Source organism: Ranitomeya imitator, chromosome 8 (genome assembly GCF_032444005.1).
Source record: "Ranitomeya imitator isolate aRanImi1 chromosome 8, aRanImi1.pri, whole genome shotgun sequence".
Lineage (NCBI taxonomy): Eukaryota > Metazoa > Chordata > Amphibia > Anura > Dendrobatidae > Ranitomeya > Ranitomeya imitator.
In genome coordinates, this window is record NC_091289.1 from 73838331 (window position 1) to 73857238 (window position 18908).

The 18908-nt window shown below is 49.1% G+C and overlaps 1 protein-coding gene across 1 annotated transcript in view; it reads left to right on the forward strand.

Annotated features, from left to right (window-relative positions):
- XPNPEP3 (X-prolyl aminopeptidase 3) overlaps positions 1–18908 on the forward strand; it is a 243267-nt gene that overhangs the window by 40766 nt on the left and 183593 nt on the right. The window lies entirely within an intron of this gene.

Here is an 18908-nt window from a genome sequence, read left to right on the forward strand (position 1 = left end):
GCTGCCTATAGCTGTCTAACAAGGTCCTCACGAGTTTTCTGTCCTTTGTGTAAGTGGGACACTAACCTGTATGACAGGTGGCTCGAGCCTTTTTACAGGGTCTCTATCACGACCTGGGCTCTATACGCCACTGTGTCTTCAGGTGTTAGGGCAGGCAAGTGACCTGCAGTTCAGTTGTTCTGCCGGTCTCTGCTGTGAGTCTTAGAGCCCCTCACAACCTTGGTTTTCCGGCCACCGCTGTCTGCGCTCTGTCAAGAGATAGCTAAATTGCAGCTATTCTCCTCTGGTCTTAACTTCGCCTTTGGATCTTTTAACTTTCAGTCTCTTTATCAGTTGCTCTGTTCTGTCTTTCCTTCCCAGGAGCTGCACGGCTCCAGGTTTCTTTCCTCACACGTCGCTCTCCTCTCACGAACTACTAACTCTTCCTAACTGCCTAGCAACTGACTCCTCCTCCTGACCAGAGAGAGCAGCTCCCCTGAAGTCGGGTGTAGAGCTCCCCCTTCTGGCCTGAAGTCAGAATGGTGTTGTATGTGCTGATTACCTGTTAAATGGATCCTTCCCTGCTTCCAAGCGTGACATCACTCTCCCCGTGAGGAAAGCAATGCCACTATAACAACCGGTTACCTGGGGTGTTACACTCCCCCCCCCCCCCCCCCTCCATTAAATCCAGTACTCCCGGACTGGGAAAACAAAAAGACAAAAAATGGTTAAAGACATACAAGTTTTGGAAATGTTTATAAACAGGTTATACTATGGCTTCCCTTTATGGGAGGTACTTTGCTTAAATGTTGTAAACATATTTACAAAAGTACAGCTGGTCTTATACCAGGGTGTCCTTGTTCATTAACAACAGTACTGATGCCAGGGATCCGTCATAAACCCCCAACGTATGACTTGGGCGGGTTACAAGGCGTATATCCAGACCCGGTGTTCGCCACGCAAGACGGTTTTAACTTCAGGTCTGTGGAGAAACAAGGCCCTACCCACACTAGCAATGTGAGCAGAACCAGGGTGCACCTTGAGGGTGCCAACTATGTACAATAACAGTTTTTGGGCAATTCACTGTCCATTACTCTATTGTCCATTTTAAACCTGCAACTAGCATAAGCAAACATTTTCTATTTTTCTTTTTTAAAACAGATAACAATTATTGACAGCAGTCCCTGTAACGGGCTGGGATCTGACCTCTGGTACCACGGGTAGATCTGCGTAGTTCCTGATCTAACATGTCTGCTGTTGTGAACTCACTAGTGCCTGTGCTACTTGTAGGCCTGCATCATATTGGTAAAGTGGGCAAACGTCTGCGACTTCTTAGATTCACCATGGGTCTGACAGATTCACCGATAGCAGAGGGTGGATTCTCTGGTTCCACTGCTGGTGTGACATCTGTTGCTTGAGACTGCTGGTCTAGAGTCTCATTTTGTGTTGGTATTTCCAACTGGGGAAAAGTCAAGACAGGTATCAATATAGCTTGATGTACTTGAGTCCAAGACTGGGGAAAATCTCCAAGAACAGTATGGATTTTCTTTTCTTCTTCTGTAGGTTGAAAAGTACTGGGGTCTTTTTCCTTGTCTCTCAGTTTATCAGGGCATACTTTAAGGTGATCTCTAGATACCGCAGTTGAAGTTTCTCCTCCATCTTTGCTTATGAGACAGACTTTAGTGTTGTCAAAGTTGGATGGTAGGATGGTATATGGTTCTGCTTCCCACTTGTCATCAAGTTTATGCATTCTTCTTTTTCGTTTTAGCACTTGTTCGCCTGGTGACAAGGGAATTGCAGGAGCACATTGGTTATAGTCTCTCTCTTGTTTTTTGTTTTGCCTGGGACAAGCTTCTTTCTACATACTCTTGTACTTGGTGGTATTTCTGTTGTCGCTCAGTATCCCAATCTGCATCTGGTGAGGTTGTTTCTGGGGTCAGGACTCCAATATCAAGATCAACAGGTAGTTTGCTAGATCTTTATCTCATCAGGTAGGCTGGAGTGCAGTTGGTGGAATTCACTGGTATGTGATTATACAGCAGAGGCGTAGCTAGGGTTTTGGTTCAGGGGGGGCAAAACTTCTGAGTGGGCCCTTAACCAGGTAACCTTGATTACAACTCGGTGATGCACCCTAAGGCTGCCGTCACACTATCAGTATTTGGTCAGTATTTTACATTAGTATTTGTAAGCCAAAACCAGGAGTGGAACAAATAGAGGAAAAGTATAATAGAAACATATGCACCACTTCTGTATTTATCACCCACTCCTGGTTTTGGCTTACAAATACTGATGAAAGATACTGACCATATACTGCTAGTGTGACGGCAGCCTAGTAGTGGAGGAGAACCTCAGCAGATGACCGCGCTATTACTGAAGATAATCTCTATATAAAGACCAATATGGATATTACTGCTATATGGTCAGTAGTAGATACCAGCCCTACAGAACATATAACAGATCACTGCACAGTTACATGACAACTTCTTCCAGCTACAACTCGTCTGCAGAGAATACAACAACGACACATTTCACTTCTCACATTCCAGCCCCATCACCATCTATTCCTAACCTGCACAACCTCCTCATCCTACTGATACCCCAATGCTGAGCCACTGCTGCTGTATGTGACCCTATTACTGCCCCTGATACCCCAATACTGAGCTGCTGCTGCCGTATGTGTCCCTATTACTGCACCGGATACCCTAATACTGAGCTGCTGCTGCCGTATGTGTCCCTATTACTGCACCTGATACCCCAATACTGAGCCGCTGCTGCCGTATGTGTCCCTATTACTCCACCTGATACCCCAATACTGAGCCGCTACTGCCGTATGTGTCCCTATTACTGCACCTGATACCACAATACTGAGCTGCTGCTGCCGTATGTGTCCCTATTACTGCACCCGATACCTCAATACTGAGCTGCTGCTGCCGTATGTGTCCCTATTACTGCACCTGATATCCCAATACTGAGCCGCTGCTGCCGTATGTGTCCCTATTACTGCTCCTGATACCCCAATACTGAGCCGCTGCTGCCGTATGTGTCCCTATTACTGCCCCTGATATCCCAATACTGAGCCTCTGCTGCCGTATGTGTCCCTATTACTGCCCGATACCCCAATACTGAGCCGCTGCTGCCGTATGTGTCCCTGTTACTGCACCTGATACCCCAATACTGAGCCGCTGCTGCCATATGTGTCCCTATTACTGCCCGATACCCCAATACTGAGCCACTGCTGACGTATGTGACCCTATTACTGCACCTGATACCCCAATACTGAGCCGCTGCTGCCCTATGTGTCCCTATCACTGCACCTGATACCCCAATACGGAGCCGCTGCTGCCATATGTGTCCCTATTACTGCACCTGCTGTGTGGTTCTCTGTGTCCTCTAAATTCTAAAGCAACTCTCTACAATATAGTAATGCCAGGTGCAAGTGCCCTAGAAAACAGTGCCCATATTTTGCCCCTAGAAAGTAATATTGCCCTGTCTGCCCCTTTGATAGCCACAGTAACCTGAGTTCCCCTATAACAATAAGTGCCCACTTTACATTTAATAAAGTCCCGAGTCTCCCCCCTTACAGCTCCCCTATACACAGCATGATGCTCTCTTATACAGAGTATAATGCCCCCTCACTGTATAGTACCACCCACCCAGTATACTGACCCCTTAGCAGCCCCCAAACTGTTTGATAGCTCCAACAATGTATAATGACCCCCACACTGTAATCTCCATACTGTATGATGGCCCCCTAGATAGCCTCCATATACAGTAGCATAATGCACCAAATAGTCCACAATATAGTATAATGCACTCCCCATGGGCAGACTCTGTAGTATAAGGCAGCACCCCATAGTCAGACCCTGTAATAAGGCGGCAGACCCTGTAATAAGGCAGCACCCCCATAGTCAGACTCTGTAATAAGGCAGCCCCCATAGTCAGACCCTGTAATAAGGCAGCACCCCTATAGGCAGACCCTGTAATAAGGTAGCACCCCCATAGTCAGACCATGTAATAAGGCAGCACCCCCATAGTCAGACCCTGTAATAAGGCAGCACCCCCATGGTCAGACCCTGTAATAAGGCAGCACCCCCATAGTCAGACCCTGTAATAAGGCATCACCCCTATAGGCAGACCCTGTAATAAGGCAGCACCCCCATAGTCAGACCCTGTAATAAGGCAGCACCCCCATAGTCAGACCCTGTAATGAGGCAGCACCCCTATAGGCAAGACCCTGTAATAAGGCGGCAGACCCTGTAATAAGGCAGCACCCCCATAGTCAGAACCTGTAATAAGGCAGCACCCCCCATAGTCAGACCCTGTAAAAAGGCAGCCCCAATAGTCAGTCCCTGTAATGAGGCAGCACCCCTATAGTCAGACCCTGTAATAAGGCAGCACCCCCATAGGCAGCCCCTGTAATAAGGCAGCACCACCATATTCAGACCCTGTAAAAAGGCAGCCCCCATAATAAGGCGGCAGACCCTGTAATAAGGCAGCACCCCCATAGTCAGAACCTGTAATAAGGCAGCACCCCCATAGTCAGACCCTGTAAAAAGGCAGCCCCCATAGTCAGTCCCTGTAATGAGGTAGCACCCCTATAGTCAGACCCTGTAATAAGGCAGCACCCCCATAGGCAGCCTCTGTAATAAGGCAGCCCCCATAGTCAGACCCTGTAATGAGGCAGCACCCCTATAGTCAGACCCTGTAATAAGGCAGCACCCCCATAGTCAGACCCTGTAAAAAGGCAGCCCCCATAGTCAGACCATGTAAAGAGGCAGCACCCCTATAGTCAGACCCAGTAATAAGGCAGCACCCCCATAGTCAGACCCTGTAATAAGGCAGCCCCCATAAGGCAGCCCCCATAATAAGGCGGCAGACCCTGTAATAAGGCAGCACCCCCATAGTCAGAACCTGTAATAAGGCAGCACCCCCATAGTCAGACCCTGTAAAAAGGCAGCCCCCATAGTCAGTCCCTGTAATGAGGTAGCACCCCTATAGTCAGACCCTGTAATAAGGCAGCACCCCCATAGGCAGCCTCTGTAATAAGGCAGCCCCCATAGTCAGACCCTGTAATGAGGCAGCACCCCTATAGTCAGACCCTGTAATAAGGCAGCACCCCCATAGTCAGACCCTGTAATAAGGCAGCACCCCCATAGTCAGACCCTGTAAAAAGGCAGCCCCCATAGTCAGACCCTGTAAAGAGGCAGCACCCCTATAGTCAGACCCTGTAATAAGGCAGCACCCCCATAGTCAGACCCTGTAATAAGGCAGCCCCCCCATAGTCAGACCCTGTAATAAGGCAGCACCCCCATAGACAGACCCTGTAATAAGGCAGCACCCCTATAGTCAGACCCTGTAATAAGGCAGCCCCCATAGTCAGACCCTGTAATAAGGCAGCACCCCCATAGTCAGACCCTGGAATGAGGCAGCACCCCTGTAGGCAGACCCTGTAATAAGGCAGCCCCCCCATAGTCAGACCCTGTAATGAGGCAGCACCCCTATAGTCAGACCCTGTAATAAGGCAGCACCCCCATAGTCAGACCCTGTAATAAGGCAGCCCCCCCATAGTCAGACCCTGTAATAAGGCAGCACCCCCATAGACAGACCCTGTAATAAGGCAGCACCCCTATAGTCAGACCCTGTAATAAGGCAGCCCCCATAGTCAGACCCTGTAATAAGGCAGCACCCCCATAGTCAGACCCTGGAATGAGGCAGCACCCCTATAGGCAGACCCTCTAATAAGGCAGCCCCCCATAGGCAGACCCTGTAATAAGGCAGCAGCACCCATTAAAAATTAAATAAATACTCACCTCTCTTCTTCCTGGTTCCTGCGCTGCTCCCGCTGATCTCCTGACAGCGGGCACCAGGCAGTGACACCATCGCGCCCGCTGTCAGTGTCGGCGACGTCAGACGCCCACACTGACAGGGGGATGATGGGAGAAGGAGTGTAGCGCTCCTTCTCTCATCAATGCGATCAGCTGTATCGGCTAAATGCTGGTATAGCTGATCTTCCGATGACGGCGGGGGGGCCCACTGCTGGCACCGGGCCCCCTAACCCCCTCGCCTGCTCAGGGGCCCATAGCGGCCGGGCGGCAGAGCAGGGAGATCGATTCTGCCGCAGAATGTAACTGTATCGGCGCACTGCTCCCAATCCCACGTTGCTGTTGTCGGTGTACAAAAAAGTCACAGAGAAAAAAGCAGAGATGTTTACCTGCTGAACCCTCCAACCAAATGCACTGGCAGGGTGCAGTGGACCCGATTAATGATGGCAAAAGCACAGGTGCAAAAAATACCGATGAAACAACCACTTTCAATCCAGTGTTGGCTGTTTGGTATAAAGGTACCTTCACACATAACGATATCGTTAACGATATTGTTGCTTTTTGTGACGTAGCAACGATATCGTTACCGAAATCGTTCTGTGTGACAGCGACCAACGATCAGGCCCCTGCTGGGAGATCGTTGGTCGCTGAGGAAAGTCCAGAACTTTATTTCGTCGCTGGACTCCCTGCAGACATCGCTGGATCGGCGTGTGTGACACCGATCCAGCGATGTCTTCACTGGTAGCCATGGTAAACATCGGGTTACTAAGCGCAGGGCCGCGCTTAGTAACCCGATTTTTACCCTGGTTACCAGCGTAAAAGTAAAAAAAACAAACACTACATACTTACCTACCGCTGTCTGTCCCCACTCTGTGACGTCACCGCTCTGCTTTCCGGCCGCTGTGCTCACAGCCAGTGCAGGAGGAGTGCAGAGAAGCAGAGCGCCGGGGACAGACAGCGGTAGGTAAGTATGTAGTTTGTTTTTTTTACTTTTATGCTGGTAACCAGGGTAAACATCGGGTTACTAAGCGCGGCCCTGCGCTTAGTAACCCGATGTTTACCCTGGTTACCCGGGGACCTCGGGATCATTGGTCGCTGGAGAGCTGTCTGTGTGACAGCTCTCCAGCGACCAAACAGCGACGCTGCAGCGATCGACATCGTTGTCGGTATCGCTGCAGCGTCGCTGAGTGTGAAGGTACCTTTAGTGCACAAAAAGATAAGAGATAATAGTCTGTATGAGGCGTTATTCACACAGGCAATGCAGAGCATCTGGTTTACAGCCTATTACTGACGCACATATATGCAGGCCGCCCAGTGCTACAAAATGCATGCTGTGCGAACAGAGGCCAACAGTTTACAGAGCCATCTTGTTCCGACTGCACCCTGCAAGATAAAGTGCAAAAACCACATATCAATGTATGTAAGGTATTAGTTTATATTGGGGCCTCAATATGTAAGCTGGCAACCCACGTCAAGGGTCCTTACATTTTGCCAGTCCTAACGCTAAACATAGAATAAAAGCTCACCGACACAAAAAGAGGACTTAGAAATTCTCCAAAAAATTGAAAAAAGTCACAGAGAAAAAAGCAGAGATGTTTACCTGCTGAAGCCTCCAACCAAATGCACTGGCAGGGTGCAGCGGACCCAATTAATGATGGCAAAAACACAGGTGCAAAAAATACCGATAAAACAACCACTTTCAATCCAGTGTTGGCTGTTTGGTATTAGTGCACAAAAAGATAAGAGGTAATAGTCTGTATGTGGCATTATTCAATAAGGCAGCACCCCCATAGTCAGACTCTGTAATAAGGCAGCACCCTCATAGTCAGACGCTGTAATAAGGAAGCCCCCTTAGTCAGACCCTGTAATAAGGCAACCCCCCATAGTCAGACCCTGTAATAAGGCAGCCCCCATAGTCAGACGCTGTAATAAGGCAGCCCCCTTAGTCAGACCCTGTAATAAGGCAGCCCCCCATACGCAGACCCTGTAATAAGGTAGCACCCCCCATAGGCAGACCCTGTAATAAGGCAGCAGCACCCATTAAAAAATCTACTATATACCGTATATACTCGTATATACCGTATGAGCCGAGATTTTCAGCCCACTTTTTTGGGCTGAAAGTCCCCCTCTTGGCTTATACTCGTGTCATACCCAAGGGTCAGCAGGGGAGGGGGAGCGGGAGCTGTCTAATTATACTCACCTACTCCTGGCGTGGTCCCTGCAGGTCCTTGGCTTCCCCAGCGCTGGCAGCTTCTTCCTGTACTGAGCGGCCACATGGTACCCCTCATTACAGTAATGAATATGCGGCTCCACGTCCCATAGAGGTGGAGCCGCATATTCATTACTGTAATGAGCGGTAACGGTGACCGCTCAGTACAGGATGAAGCTGTGGCGTCGGGGAAGCAGGGACTGCACAGCGCCAGGAGCAGGTGAGTATAACGGGGAGGGGGAGCGCTGCGGTGCGCGATATTCACCTGCTCCCCGTTCCCGGCGCCGCTCTGTCTTCAGCAGCGAGGCTCAGGTCAGAGGGCGTGGTGACGTGGTTAGTGCGCGCCCTCTGCCTGAACGTCAGTGCGGAAGACGCTGAAGATGGAGTGGCGCCGGAACAAGGAGCAGGTGACTATTGAAAGTGCCGGGGGCCTGAGCGACGGAGAGGTGAGTATGTGATTTATTTATTTTGTATTGCAGCAACAGCAAATGGGGCAAGTGTCTGCATGGAGCATCTATGGGGCCATAACGTTTGTGCAGCACTATATGGGGCAAGTTTTTGTATGGAGCATCTATGAAGCCATAACGTTTGTGCAGCACTATATGGGGCAAGTGTTTGTATGGAGCATCTATGGGGCCATAACATTTGTGCAGCACTATATGGGGCCATAAAGTTTGTGCAGCACTATATGGGGCAAGTGTTTGTATGGAGCATCTATGGGGCCATAACTTTTGTGCAGCATTATATGGGGCCATAACGTTTGTGCAGCACTATATGGGGCAAGTGTCTGTGTGGAGCATCTTATGGGGCCATAATCAAGGTTTGTACAGCACTATATGGGGCCATAACGTTTGTGCAGCACTATATGGGGCAAGTGTCTGTATGGAGCATCTTATGGGGCCATAATCAAGGTTTGTACAGCACTATATGGGGCAAATATCTTTCTCTGTCCCCCATGACGGCACCACGGAGAGAGGGGATCCGCCCACCAAGGACAGGAAACCTACAGATAAAAAGGCGGTACCTCTCTCCCGCATCAGTTTGGTTTCCTGTCCTTGATGGGGAACCTGCAGCAAGTCTCACCTCAGATCGTCGTTGGATTCCGGGGCCAGTCAGACCGGTTCAGGCAACGGGGGTTCCCTGCCTCGGCTAGGCTGGGCCACCCGAAGCGCCACCGCTGGGATCAGTAGGTCTCTAGGGTGCGCGGGGAGCAGCAGCAGTAGCGCTGCTGCTGCGGGGAAGAATCCTCACAGAACGTGGGGGCTTCCAAAATGGCATGGAGGTAAAGCCCGCAACACACCGTGAGGGGTCCCTCCAGAGATGGAACGCGGCGCGGTAACGCGCGCCTTGATAGACGCATTTTTAAAAGAAAATGGCGGCATCCGGGCTTCCTGCGCATAAGACCTTTGGGCAATGCAGCATGCTCCTTCTGAGAAAAAGCTCCCAAACTAGACGTAGCCATTGCTAAGGCATCAAAAAAGTTTGCCCTACCTTTTGAGGATATGGGAGTCTTAAAGGACCCCATGGACAGAAAAGCAGATGCTTTTCTAAAAAGTTCCTGGGAAGCAGCTGGAGGGGGACTGAAACCAGCAGTGGCCGCCGCTTGTACTTCCCGCTCTCTGATGGTGTGGCTAGACCAGCTAGAATCTCAACTCAAGGGGAGAACATCCAGAGACAGCATATTAAATACCTTACCAGTAATGAAAGGGGCAGCCGCTTTCCTGGCCGATGCGTCAGCAGATTCCACCAGGCTGACGGCCAGATCAGCAGTTTTCTCCAATGCAGCCAGAAGAGCTCTCTGGCTCAAATGTTGGCCCGGAGACCTCCAAACAAAATCAAAACTTTGTAATGTTCCCTGTGAAGGAGAATTCCTATTTGGCTCCACTCTGGATGATATTCTGGAAAAGGCAGGGGACAAAAAGAAGTTCTTCCCCATCCTTGCCTATCCATCCTACAAACGTCCCTTTCGGAATAAGAGATTAAACCGTAGAAAACCCCCTAGAACACAGGACAGGTGGGAAGACAAAAAGAACAAAAATAAGGGGTTTATATTCAACAAGAGCCCCACCAATACCAAAACACCCTCACAATGAACTTTCGCCCCAGGTGGGAGGAAGATTGTCCCTCTTTTTCTCAGCCTGGGAAAAGATAACCAGCAGCGTCTGGATTCTAGACTTGATAAGATCGGGACTAAAGTTCAAATTCCTCACTTTTCCTCAGCCATCCTTCCTGGTAACATCACAGAGATCTGCTCCGCAGGAGAGAATAGCTCTGGAACAGGAAGTCACAATATTACTTAATAAAGGGGTTCTCCTGGAAGTCCCTCCCCAAGAAAAAGGGAAAGGGTTCTACTGTCCGGTTTTTCTCAGGAAGAAACCAGACGGGTCTTTCAGGACAATTATCAATTTAAAAAATTTAAACAAACACCTGATAGTGGAACCATTCAAAATGGAAACAATAAAAACATCGGTCAAAATGTTGTTTCCGCGTTGCTTCATGGTAGTACTAGATTTAAAGGACGCATACTACCATGTCCCCATTCACAGAGACTTCCAAAAATTCCTCAGGGTGGCGATCGAGATCGAGGGGGTCGTAAGGCATTTTCAGTTTGCAGCTCTCCTTTTCGGTCTCGCGATAGCCCCGCGGGTGTTCACCAAACTGATAGCAGATGTCATGGCAGATCTGAGAAAACAAAACACCCTAATCGTCCCATACTTAGACGATTTCCTGGTGATCGGCAACTCTCCCCAGCATTGCAAAAATCAGCTGGAGATGGTCATGGACTCTTTAAAAAGCTTGGGTTGGCTCCTAAATCTAAAAACATCCAGGTTAATACCAAGTCAGATTCAGGAATATCTGGGCATCGCGCTAGATTCCACCTCCCAAGAGTGCCGCCTGCCCCAAGGGAAAATTCAAAAGATGGTGGGGCTAGTATCCCGGGTAAGAGAACTCTCCTCAATGTCGCTGCGAGAAGCAATGTCTCTTCTGGGGTCCATGACATCCTGCATTCCCACGGTCCAATGGGCCCAGTCACATACGAGGGAACTCCAATGGCAGATATTGGTAGAGGAAATTTCTCTAAAAGGAAATTTAGAGAGTCAGTTCACCTTTTCGTCAAACACAACCCTCTCACTAGATTGGTGGACAAAGGAAGGCAATCTGGGCCAGGGTATTCCATGGGTTGTCCCAATATCAAAAGTGGTAACCACGGACGCAAGTCCCATGGGTTGGGGGGGCTCACCTAGACGAACTAGTGGCTCAGGGGACATGGTCAGACGACTTGAAACCAGTATCCTCCAATATGAAGGAACTACTAGCAGTGAAATTCGCACTTATAGAATTCCTGAACCCCCTTCGCTCACATCATGTAAGAATATTTTCAGACAACAGAGTGGTAGTGGCGTACCTGAACCATCAGGGAGGCACCCACTCTCAACCACTGATGGAGGTAACACATTCAATCTTACAGATGGCCGAGAACAATCTAGCATCCTTGTCGGCCCTTCACATAAAAGGGGTGGACAATTTCAGGGCAGACTACCTAAGTCGGATCCGTCTAAAACAAGGGGAATGGGAGCTGAACCAATCCATATTCAATCAGATCACGGAGAAATGGGGAACTCCTGTTATAGATCTCATTGCGAACAATCTAAATCGGAAAGAGGCCACCTTTTGTTCCATAAACCCAGCAGGGAACCCGGTGGCGTTGGACGCCTTCCTAATTTCTTGGAATCACAAACTAGCTTATGCGTTTCCCCCGATTGCCTTGATACCAGGGAGGGATAGGGCCTGAGTAATATTAATAACCCCCTTCTGGCCGAAAAGGATTTCGTTTTCTTGGGTCAGGAGAATGTCCGTATCCGATCCTTAGGTACTCCCAGATCTGCCCAATCTCCTGTTCCAGGGACCAGTTACACATCCACAAGTAGCAAGACTACATATGACAGCTTGGAATTTGAAAGGGGGTTACTGATAGAGAAAGGGTTTTCTCAAGGTTTAGTATCAACCCTCCTGAAAAGTAGGAAACTAACAACCACCAAACAATATGGTAAAATTTGGAAGAATTTCCTCACTTCCTCAGGCTCTAAAATGTCTGAAGGAATCCCGCTTAAAGCCATATTAGAGTTCTTACAAAATGGACTAGAGAAAGGTCTAGCCACAAGCACACTTAAGGTTCATATTGCAGCACTGGGGGCACTGTTTAACTACAACCTAGCAAGGAATCATTGGGTTTCCAGATTTGTTAAGGCGGCGAAAAGATCTAGACCTCTACCCTTACAGTGGGACTTAAATTTAGTCCTCACAGCCCTAACTAAACCCCCCTTTGAACCCTTAGAGGAGCTTCCCTTAAGGATCCTGTCCTTCAAAACCTCCCTTTTGGTAGCCCTTACTTCAACCCGAAGGGTTAGTGACATACAAGCCTTGTCAGCCGGCCCACCCTTCATGCAAATCTTAGATGACAGGGTGGTTTTAAAAACAGACTCGGCATATTTACCAAAAGTAGCTTCACGGTTTCATAGATCCCTCCCTTTGTCCAAATCCTAAAAATGAGGGAGAAAAAACATTACACACATTGGATGTTAAAAGGTGTCTCATCCATTACCTGGAAGCTACTAGGGAGTGTAGGGAGGATAGATCTCTTTTTGTGTGTTTTCAGGGCCCTCGAAAAGGCAAAAAGGCCTCCAAGGGTACACTGGCAAGATGGATCAGAGATGCCATCAACCTCTCGTGTAAGCGGGATGCCAGTTCCAGGGGAGGTTAAAGCTCATTCAACTAGAGCAATGGCGGCCTCCTGGGCAGAAAGAGCCGGCGCTTCAATTGACCAGATATGTAGAGCGGCTACTTGGTCTTCACCCTCAACCTTCTTTAAGCACTATCGGTTGGACTTCTTCTTCAGACCTTACCTTTGGTAAAAGGGTTCTGGAAGCGGTAGTCCCTCCCTAATGTACAGTCTCTGCAATTCTCTCCATGGTGCCATCATGGGGGACAGAGAAAAGTGTAGTTACTCACCGATAACTGTGTTTCTCTGAGCCCATGATGGCACCCGTACATTCCCTCCCTCATGTGTGGGTGTGCACACTATTATAATGTTTAGGTAAGTAACTAAGCGATAAGCACTCGGGATCTCTATTAAGGCTTAGTAATGTTGAAACATTTTAACTATTAACCTGATATTCCCTTCATTCTCTGTAAACAAACTGATGCGGGAGAGAGGTACCGCCTTTTTATCTGTAGGTTTCCTGTCCTTGGTGGGCGGATCCCCTCTCTCCGTGGTGCCGTCATGGGCTCAGAGAAACACCGTTATCGGTCGGTGAGTAACTACACTTTTATGGAGCATCTTATGGGGCCATAATCAGCATTTGTGCAGCATTATATTGGGCAAATGTGTCTATGGAGCATCTTATGTGGGGCTATTATTAACCTTTATGCAGGATTATATGGGGCATCTACTATATAATTGTCTAAGGGTCACTTCCGTCTTTCTGTCTGTCCTTCTGTCTGTCTGTCACAGATATTCATTGGTCGCGGCCTCTGTCTGTCATGGAATCTAAGTCGCTGATTGGTCGTGGCAAAACGCCCACAACCATTGCCACGACCAATCAGCGACGGCCACAGTCCAGCGGCAATATGGCCGCTCTTTCCTCACCGCAGTCAGTGCCCACTCCATACTCCCCTCCAGTCATCCAGTCAGCCCTCACACAGGGTTAATGACAGCTTTACCGGAGCGCGGTGTAACGCACTCCGGTTATGCAGCTATTAACCCTGTGTGACCAACGTTTTACTATTGATGCTGCATATGCAGCATCAATAGTAAAAAGATCTAATGTTGCAAATAAGAATAATAAAAAAAAGGTTATTCTCACCCTCTGACGTGGCGCGGTGTCCTCGGCAGTGCAGGCGGCAGGTTCCGGTGCTAAGGATGCTATGCGAGAAGAACCTGCCATGACGTCACAGATCCTGCGCTCATACCTACCCTGGGACCGGAAGCTGCCGCATGCACCGCACACAGGCGACAGGACTACAAGGGGCCCTCGGAAGGTGAGTATATATTTATTTTATTTTTTTTAACCTGTTACATACGTGGCTGGGCAATATACTACGTAGCTGGGCAATATACTACGTAGCTGAGCAATATACTACATGACTGGCCAATATACTACGTCACTGGGCAATATACTACGTAGCTGGGCAATATACTACGTCGTTGGGCAATATACTACGTGACTGGGCAATATACTACGTGACTGGGCAATATACTACATGGCTGGGCAATATACTATGTGGCTGGGCAAAATACTACATCACTGGGCAATATACTACGTAGCTGGGCAATATACTACGTAGCTGGGCAATATACCTCGTTGGCTGGGCAATATACTACGTGGTTGAGCAATATACTACGTGGCTGCCCAATGTACTACGTGGGCTGTGCAATATACTATGTGGACATGCATATTCTAGAATACCCGATGCGTTAGAATCGGGCCACCATCTAGTAAATAAATACCTCTCTTCTTCCTGCGCTTCTCCCGCTGATCTCCTGACAGCGGGCGCCGGGCAGTGACGTCATCGTGCCCGCTGTCAGTGTCGGCGACGTTAGATGCCGACACGGACGGGGATGATGGAGAAGGAGTGCAGCGCTCCTTCTCCTTTCAATGCGATCAGCTGTATCGGCTAAATGCCGGTACAGCTGATCTTCTGATGACGGTGGGGGGCCCACTCCTGGCACCGGGCCCCCCCCGCCTGCTCAGGGGCCCATAGCGGCCGGGCGGCAGAGCAGGGAGATCGATTCTCCCTGCCCTGCCGCAGAATGTAACTATCGGCGCGCTGCTCCCAATCCCACGTTGCTGTTGTCCGTGTAAAAAACAAACCGTTGGTCATAGTCAGGGTAGGCCAGTACTTCATCTCCCGTGAGAGCCAACTTCAACCGAGTGAAGGATCCTTCCAGCCTGTCGCTCCACTCGAATGGAGTATTCTTATTCTTGATTTTCTTGGATTGGCCCACTAACAGGTCTTGCAGGGGTGAGGCTATCTTGGTGAAGTCCTTAATGAACCTACCGTAGTAGAGTACTAACCCGAGGAACTATCGGACTTCGTGGATGTTGCTGGGTTTCTGCCAGTCCCTGATCACGGTGACATTGTCTGGGTCTGGTGCCACTCCTTCAGAGCTTACCACATGGCCCAGGTACTGTACTTTGGGCTTTAATAGATGACACTTAGATGGCTTTACTTTCAGGCCAAAGTTAGACTGGGCTTCAAACACCTCGGCCAGGTGCTTCAGGTGGTCCTCATATGTCTTGGAGAAGACGATGACATCATCCAGGTACAACAGGACGGTTTCAAAATTCTTGTGCCCGAGACAGCACTCCATCATCCTCTGGAATGTTCCTGGTGTGTTGCACAGTCTGAACGGCATGTAGGTAAATTCAGAGAGGCCCATCGGTGTCGTGAAGGCAGTCTTTTCCTTATCCACCTCTGCCACGGGAACCTGCTAATACCCACTAGTGAGATCCAAGGTGAATACATATTTAGCAGATTTTAAAGCAGCTAATGACTCTTCAATTCTGGATACTGGGTATGCATCCTTATGTGTAATGTGGTTTATCTGCCTGTAATAAACACACATCCTCATTGTACCATCCTTTTTCCTGACGAGAACTAATGGAGCTGCCCAGGGGCTACAAACTATCTCTGATTACCCTAGCCTCCTTCATCTCTCGTAACATACTCTTGGCACACTGGTAGTGAGCTGGAGGTACAGGTCGGTACCTCTCCTTAATGGGTAGATGATTTCCCATGGGGATATGATGGTGAACCCCTTTTACCTGCCCAAAATCTAGTATGTCTTTGCTGAATACCCACTCATACTCATGGACCACCCGGTAAGCCCCATGTTTTTGGTGTGATGGGGTAGAGTCAGTGCCCAAGTGTAATTTCTGACATCAATCTTCTAATTGTCCTGCAGAGCCATTATCCTCTGCCTGGTTGGACGGGACCAAGGGTTCTGTTGCCTGTATTGCATTATTATTAACAGTAAACAGTTTAGTAAGTGTGACATATCTGGGTAAGTGGACCTCTTTCTCTCCACGGTTAAGGACACGTACTGGTACTCTCCCCTTGCGGACATCAACCACCCCTCTGGCTGTCAGGATTGTGGTCCTACTATCTGAATACACAGGTTCTACTAGGGCCTGGTAGTCTTTACCTCTGCGGCCTATTGCTGCCCGACACCAGATTAACATTTCACTCCTGGGGCGTATTGCAATGGGGATCGGATCACTCACTGTGACACGTCCAATTTCTCCACCAGACAATTCTACCTGTTGTCTCTGCACCAGAGCTCTGATTTCTTTTTGCAGGACTCTCTGCTCACTGGAACCAGCAGTTTTGGCCACCTGTTGTAACAAGACAATAACCTCGGCAAGACAATTTTCAATGACATTAGTACCAATGGTCATCATGGGTTACATTCATGTCGGTCAATATCAACAATCACCATTCCTTGGGCCTTCAATTCTACTCACCCTACCTTAATGGTTACCTCTTTATACCCCACCTGTGCAAAGACTGACCATTACTGGCTACTATTGTCAAATCACTATCTGGGCCACGGGTAATATTAGAATCAGCCCAATACCGTTTGCAGAGAATCTAAGGCATAGTTATCACCTGAGAGCCAGTGTCTAGTAAAGCGTTCATCGGTATGCCGTCGATCACAATGGGGAGGACCGGTCATCCTCCGACGTACTTGGCTTGCCAGTTTTGTGGGCCTGGTCGTTTTACTCCTGGGGTTTGGCCCTTTGCCCCAGGGGTCGCTCGTTTAAATGGCAGAACCTTGCTATGTGCCCCGCCTGATTGCAGCAACGGCAGATGGGTCATCCATCCTGATGATAGCGGTCGTTGTTGCTTCCTCTGATCGGTGGGATCCTCTTCTGTCGTCGCCAGGGGACGTCCTCCGGACTGGAAGCCACTTGATTTTCTCCTTTGGGGATTCCTGCAGGGACTGCACGGTTTTAGCTAGGGCAGCTACGCTTTTAGTCAGTTCATGTACCTGGAGGCGCAATTCTTTGGAGGGATCATCATCCAGGATCTGTGTGTTGGTCTCTGCGGGGACCTGAGGAAAGGGTGCCACCTCCTGGTGGTACGTGAGGGCTGGTCGCCTAGGAGGCACTGTGTGGCTGGGCTGAGGTTCGTGCAGCACCCTGATGGCCCTATCTTCAAATTGTGCAAAGTCCAGGTTAGGGTTCTGCAAGGCCAGGATGCGTAGCTGAGTCCTGCGAGTGTTGGACAGGAGCCATTCAATGAACTGTTCCTTTAAGAGCCTGTCCCCATCCTGCACGCTGTTAGGGTCAACCTGTTTGATGGCCCGTAGTGCCTCTTGAAGATTAAGGGCATAGTCCTGTATGCTATCCTGTGCTCTTTGCTTGCACCCGAAATACCTCATTTTAATTTCTGCAGCGGTGCGGGTGTCAAAAGTGGTTTTTAGTTTGGCAAGTATCTGCTTAACAGTTCCTTTCTCCATATCCGTCCAGGATTTTACTTCTTTTAGAGCTACGCCAATTAGCCAATTAGGATGCTGACCTTTTGATGCTCTGTCAGAGGATATACTTCAAATAGGCTGCAGAGCCTTTCCTTAAAGTCACATAGTGTATGGGAATCCCCAGAATATTGTGGCAGCCAAGGCCGCTCCTGGTGTATAAGGCATGGATAGCGGCATTATGGGAGCGGTTACTGCAGTGGGGTCTGGCCGGCTGGCAGGAGCTGCGGGCACTGCGAGGAGTGGTGGCATTATGAGACCTGTGGCTACATCCACTGCGGGGCCTGGGGCATCATGGGGCCTATGGCTGCGACCACCGCCAATTCTCCCGGGTCAGACATGTTTCCTTGCTAACCTTATAGAGGCCCGGCGTTTCTCCTCCGGCGTCTGTAGCGGTCCCTCCGATGCGCGGTCTGCGGCGGTTCCTCTATGTGCGGTCGGGTGCTTCTCCCTGTCCTCCGTCCAGTGCTTTGCAGCGTCTTCACTTGCTGTTCTCCTGCATGGCATCCTCACTGGCGGCTCTCTCTTCAGGCTCCGCCCACAATGGCACACCCCTCTTTTCCTGCGCTCCTCGCGTCGCTCTTTCTGGCTGCTGTTTTTTTAATTTGGCGGTTATTTTGAAAATAAAGCGTTCACCGTGTGACGCAGTTATGGCGACAGTAATGGTGTGATGCAGTTATGGCGATGTTTTGATGGCGATGTTTTAGAAACCCATTAAAGTCTCTGGCACACAACTCAAAAAAGTCTCTCTTTTAAGCACAGTCTTTTAGGTGCACAAGACCCACTTCAAAGGGTCAGTCAATCATGCTCATGAGGCCAAGTTGAGTCGCCCGTCAGGGCAGTGGAGTACTCGGTGCCGGGTCTGTTACTTAGAGGGGCGTGTCATGGCAGCGGCAACCCGGTCCATGGCCCTGGGCGCCGAAGTTGAAGGAAAGATGTTTAAAGGGGTTTTTGGAAATAAGTAAAGTTCGTGACACCACCTGTGTTATTTGGTCAGTGTGGACCAACGCTGCTTAACCCCTTTACCCCCAAGGGTGGTTTGCACGTTAATGACCGGGCCAATTTTTACAATTCTGACCACTGTCCCTTTATGAGGTTATAAATCTGGAACGCTTCAACGGATCCTGATGATTCTGACAATGTTTTCTCATGACATATTGTACTTCATGATAGTGATAAAATTTCTTCGATAAGACTAGCTTTTATTTGTGAAAAAAGCGGAAAATTTTGAAAATTTCGCGATTTTCCAACTTTGAATTTTTATGTCCTTAAATCACAGAGATATTTCACACAAAATACTTAATAAGTAACATTTTCCAAATGTCTCCATTACATCAGCACAATTTTGGAACCAATTTTT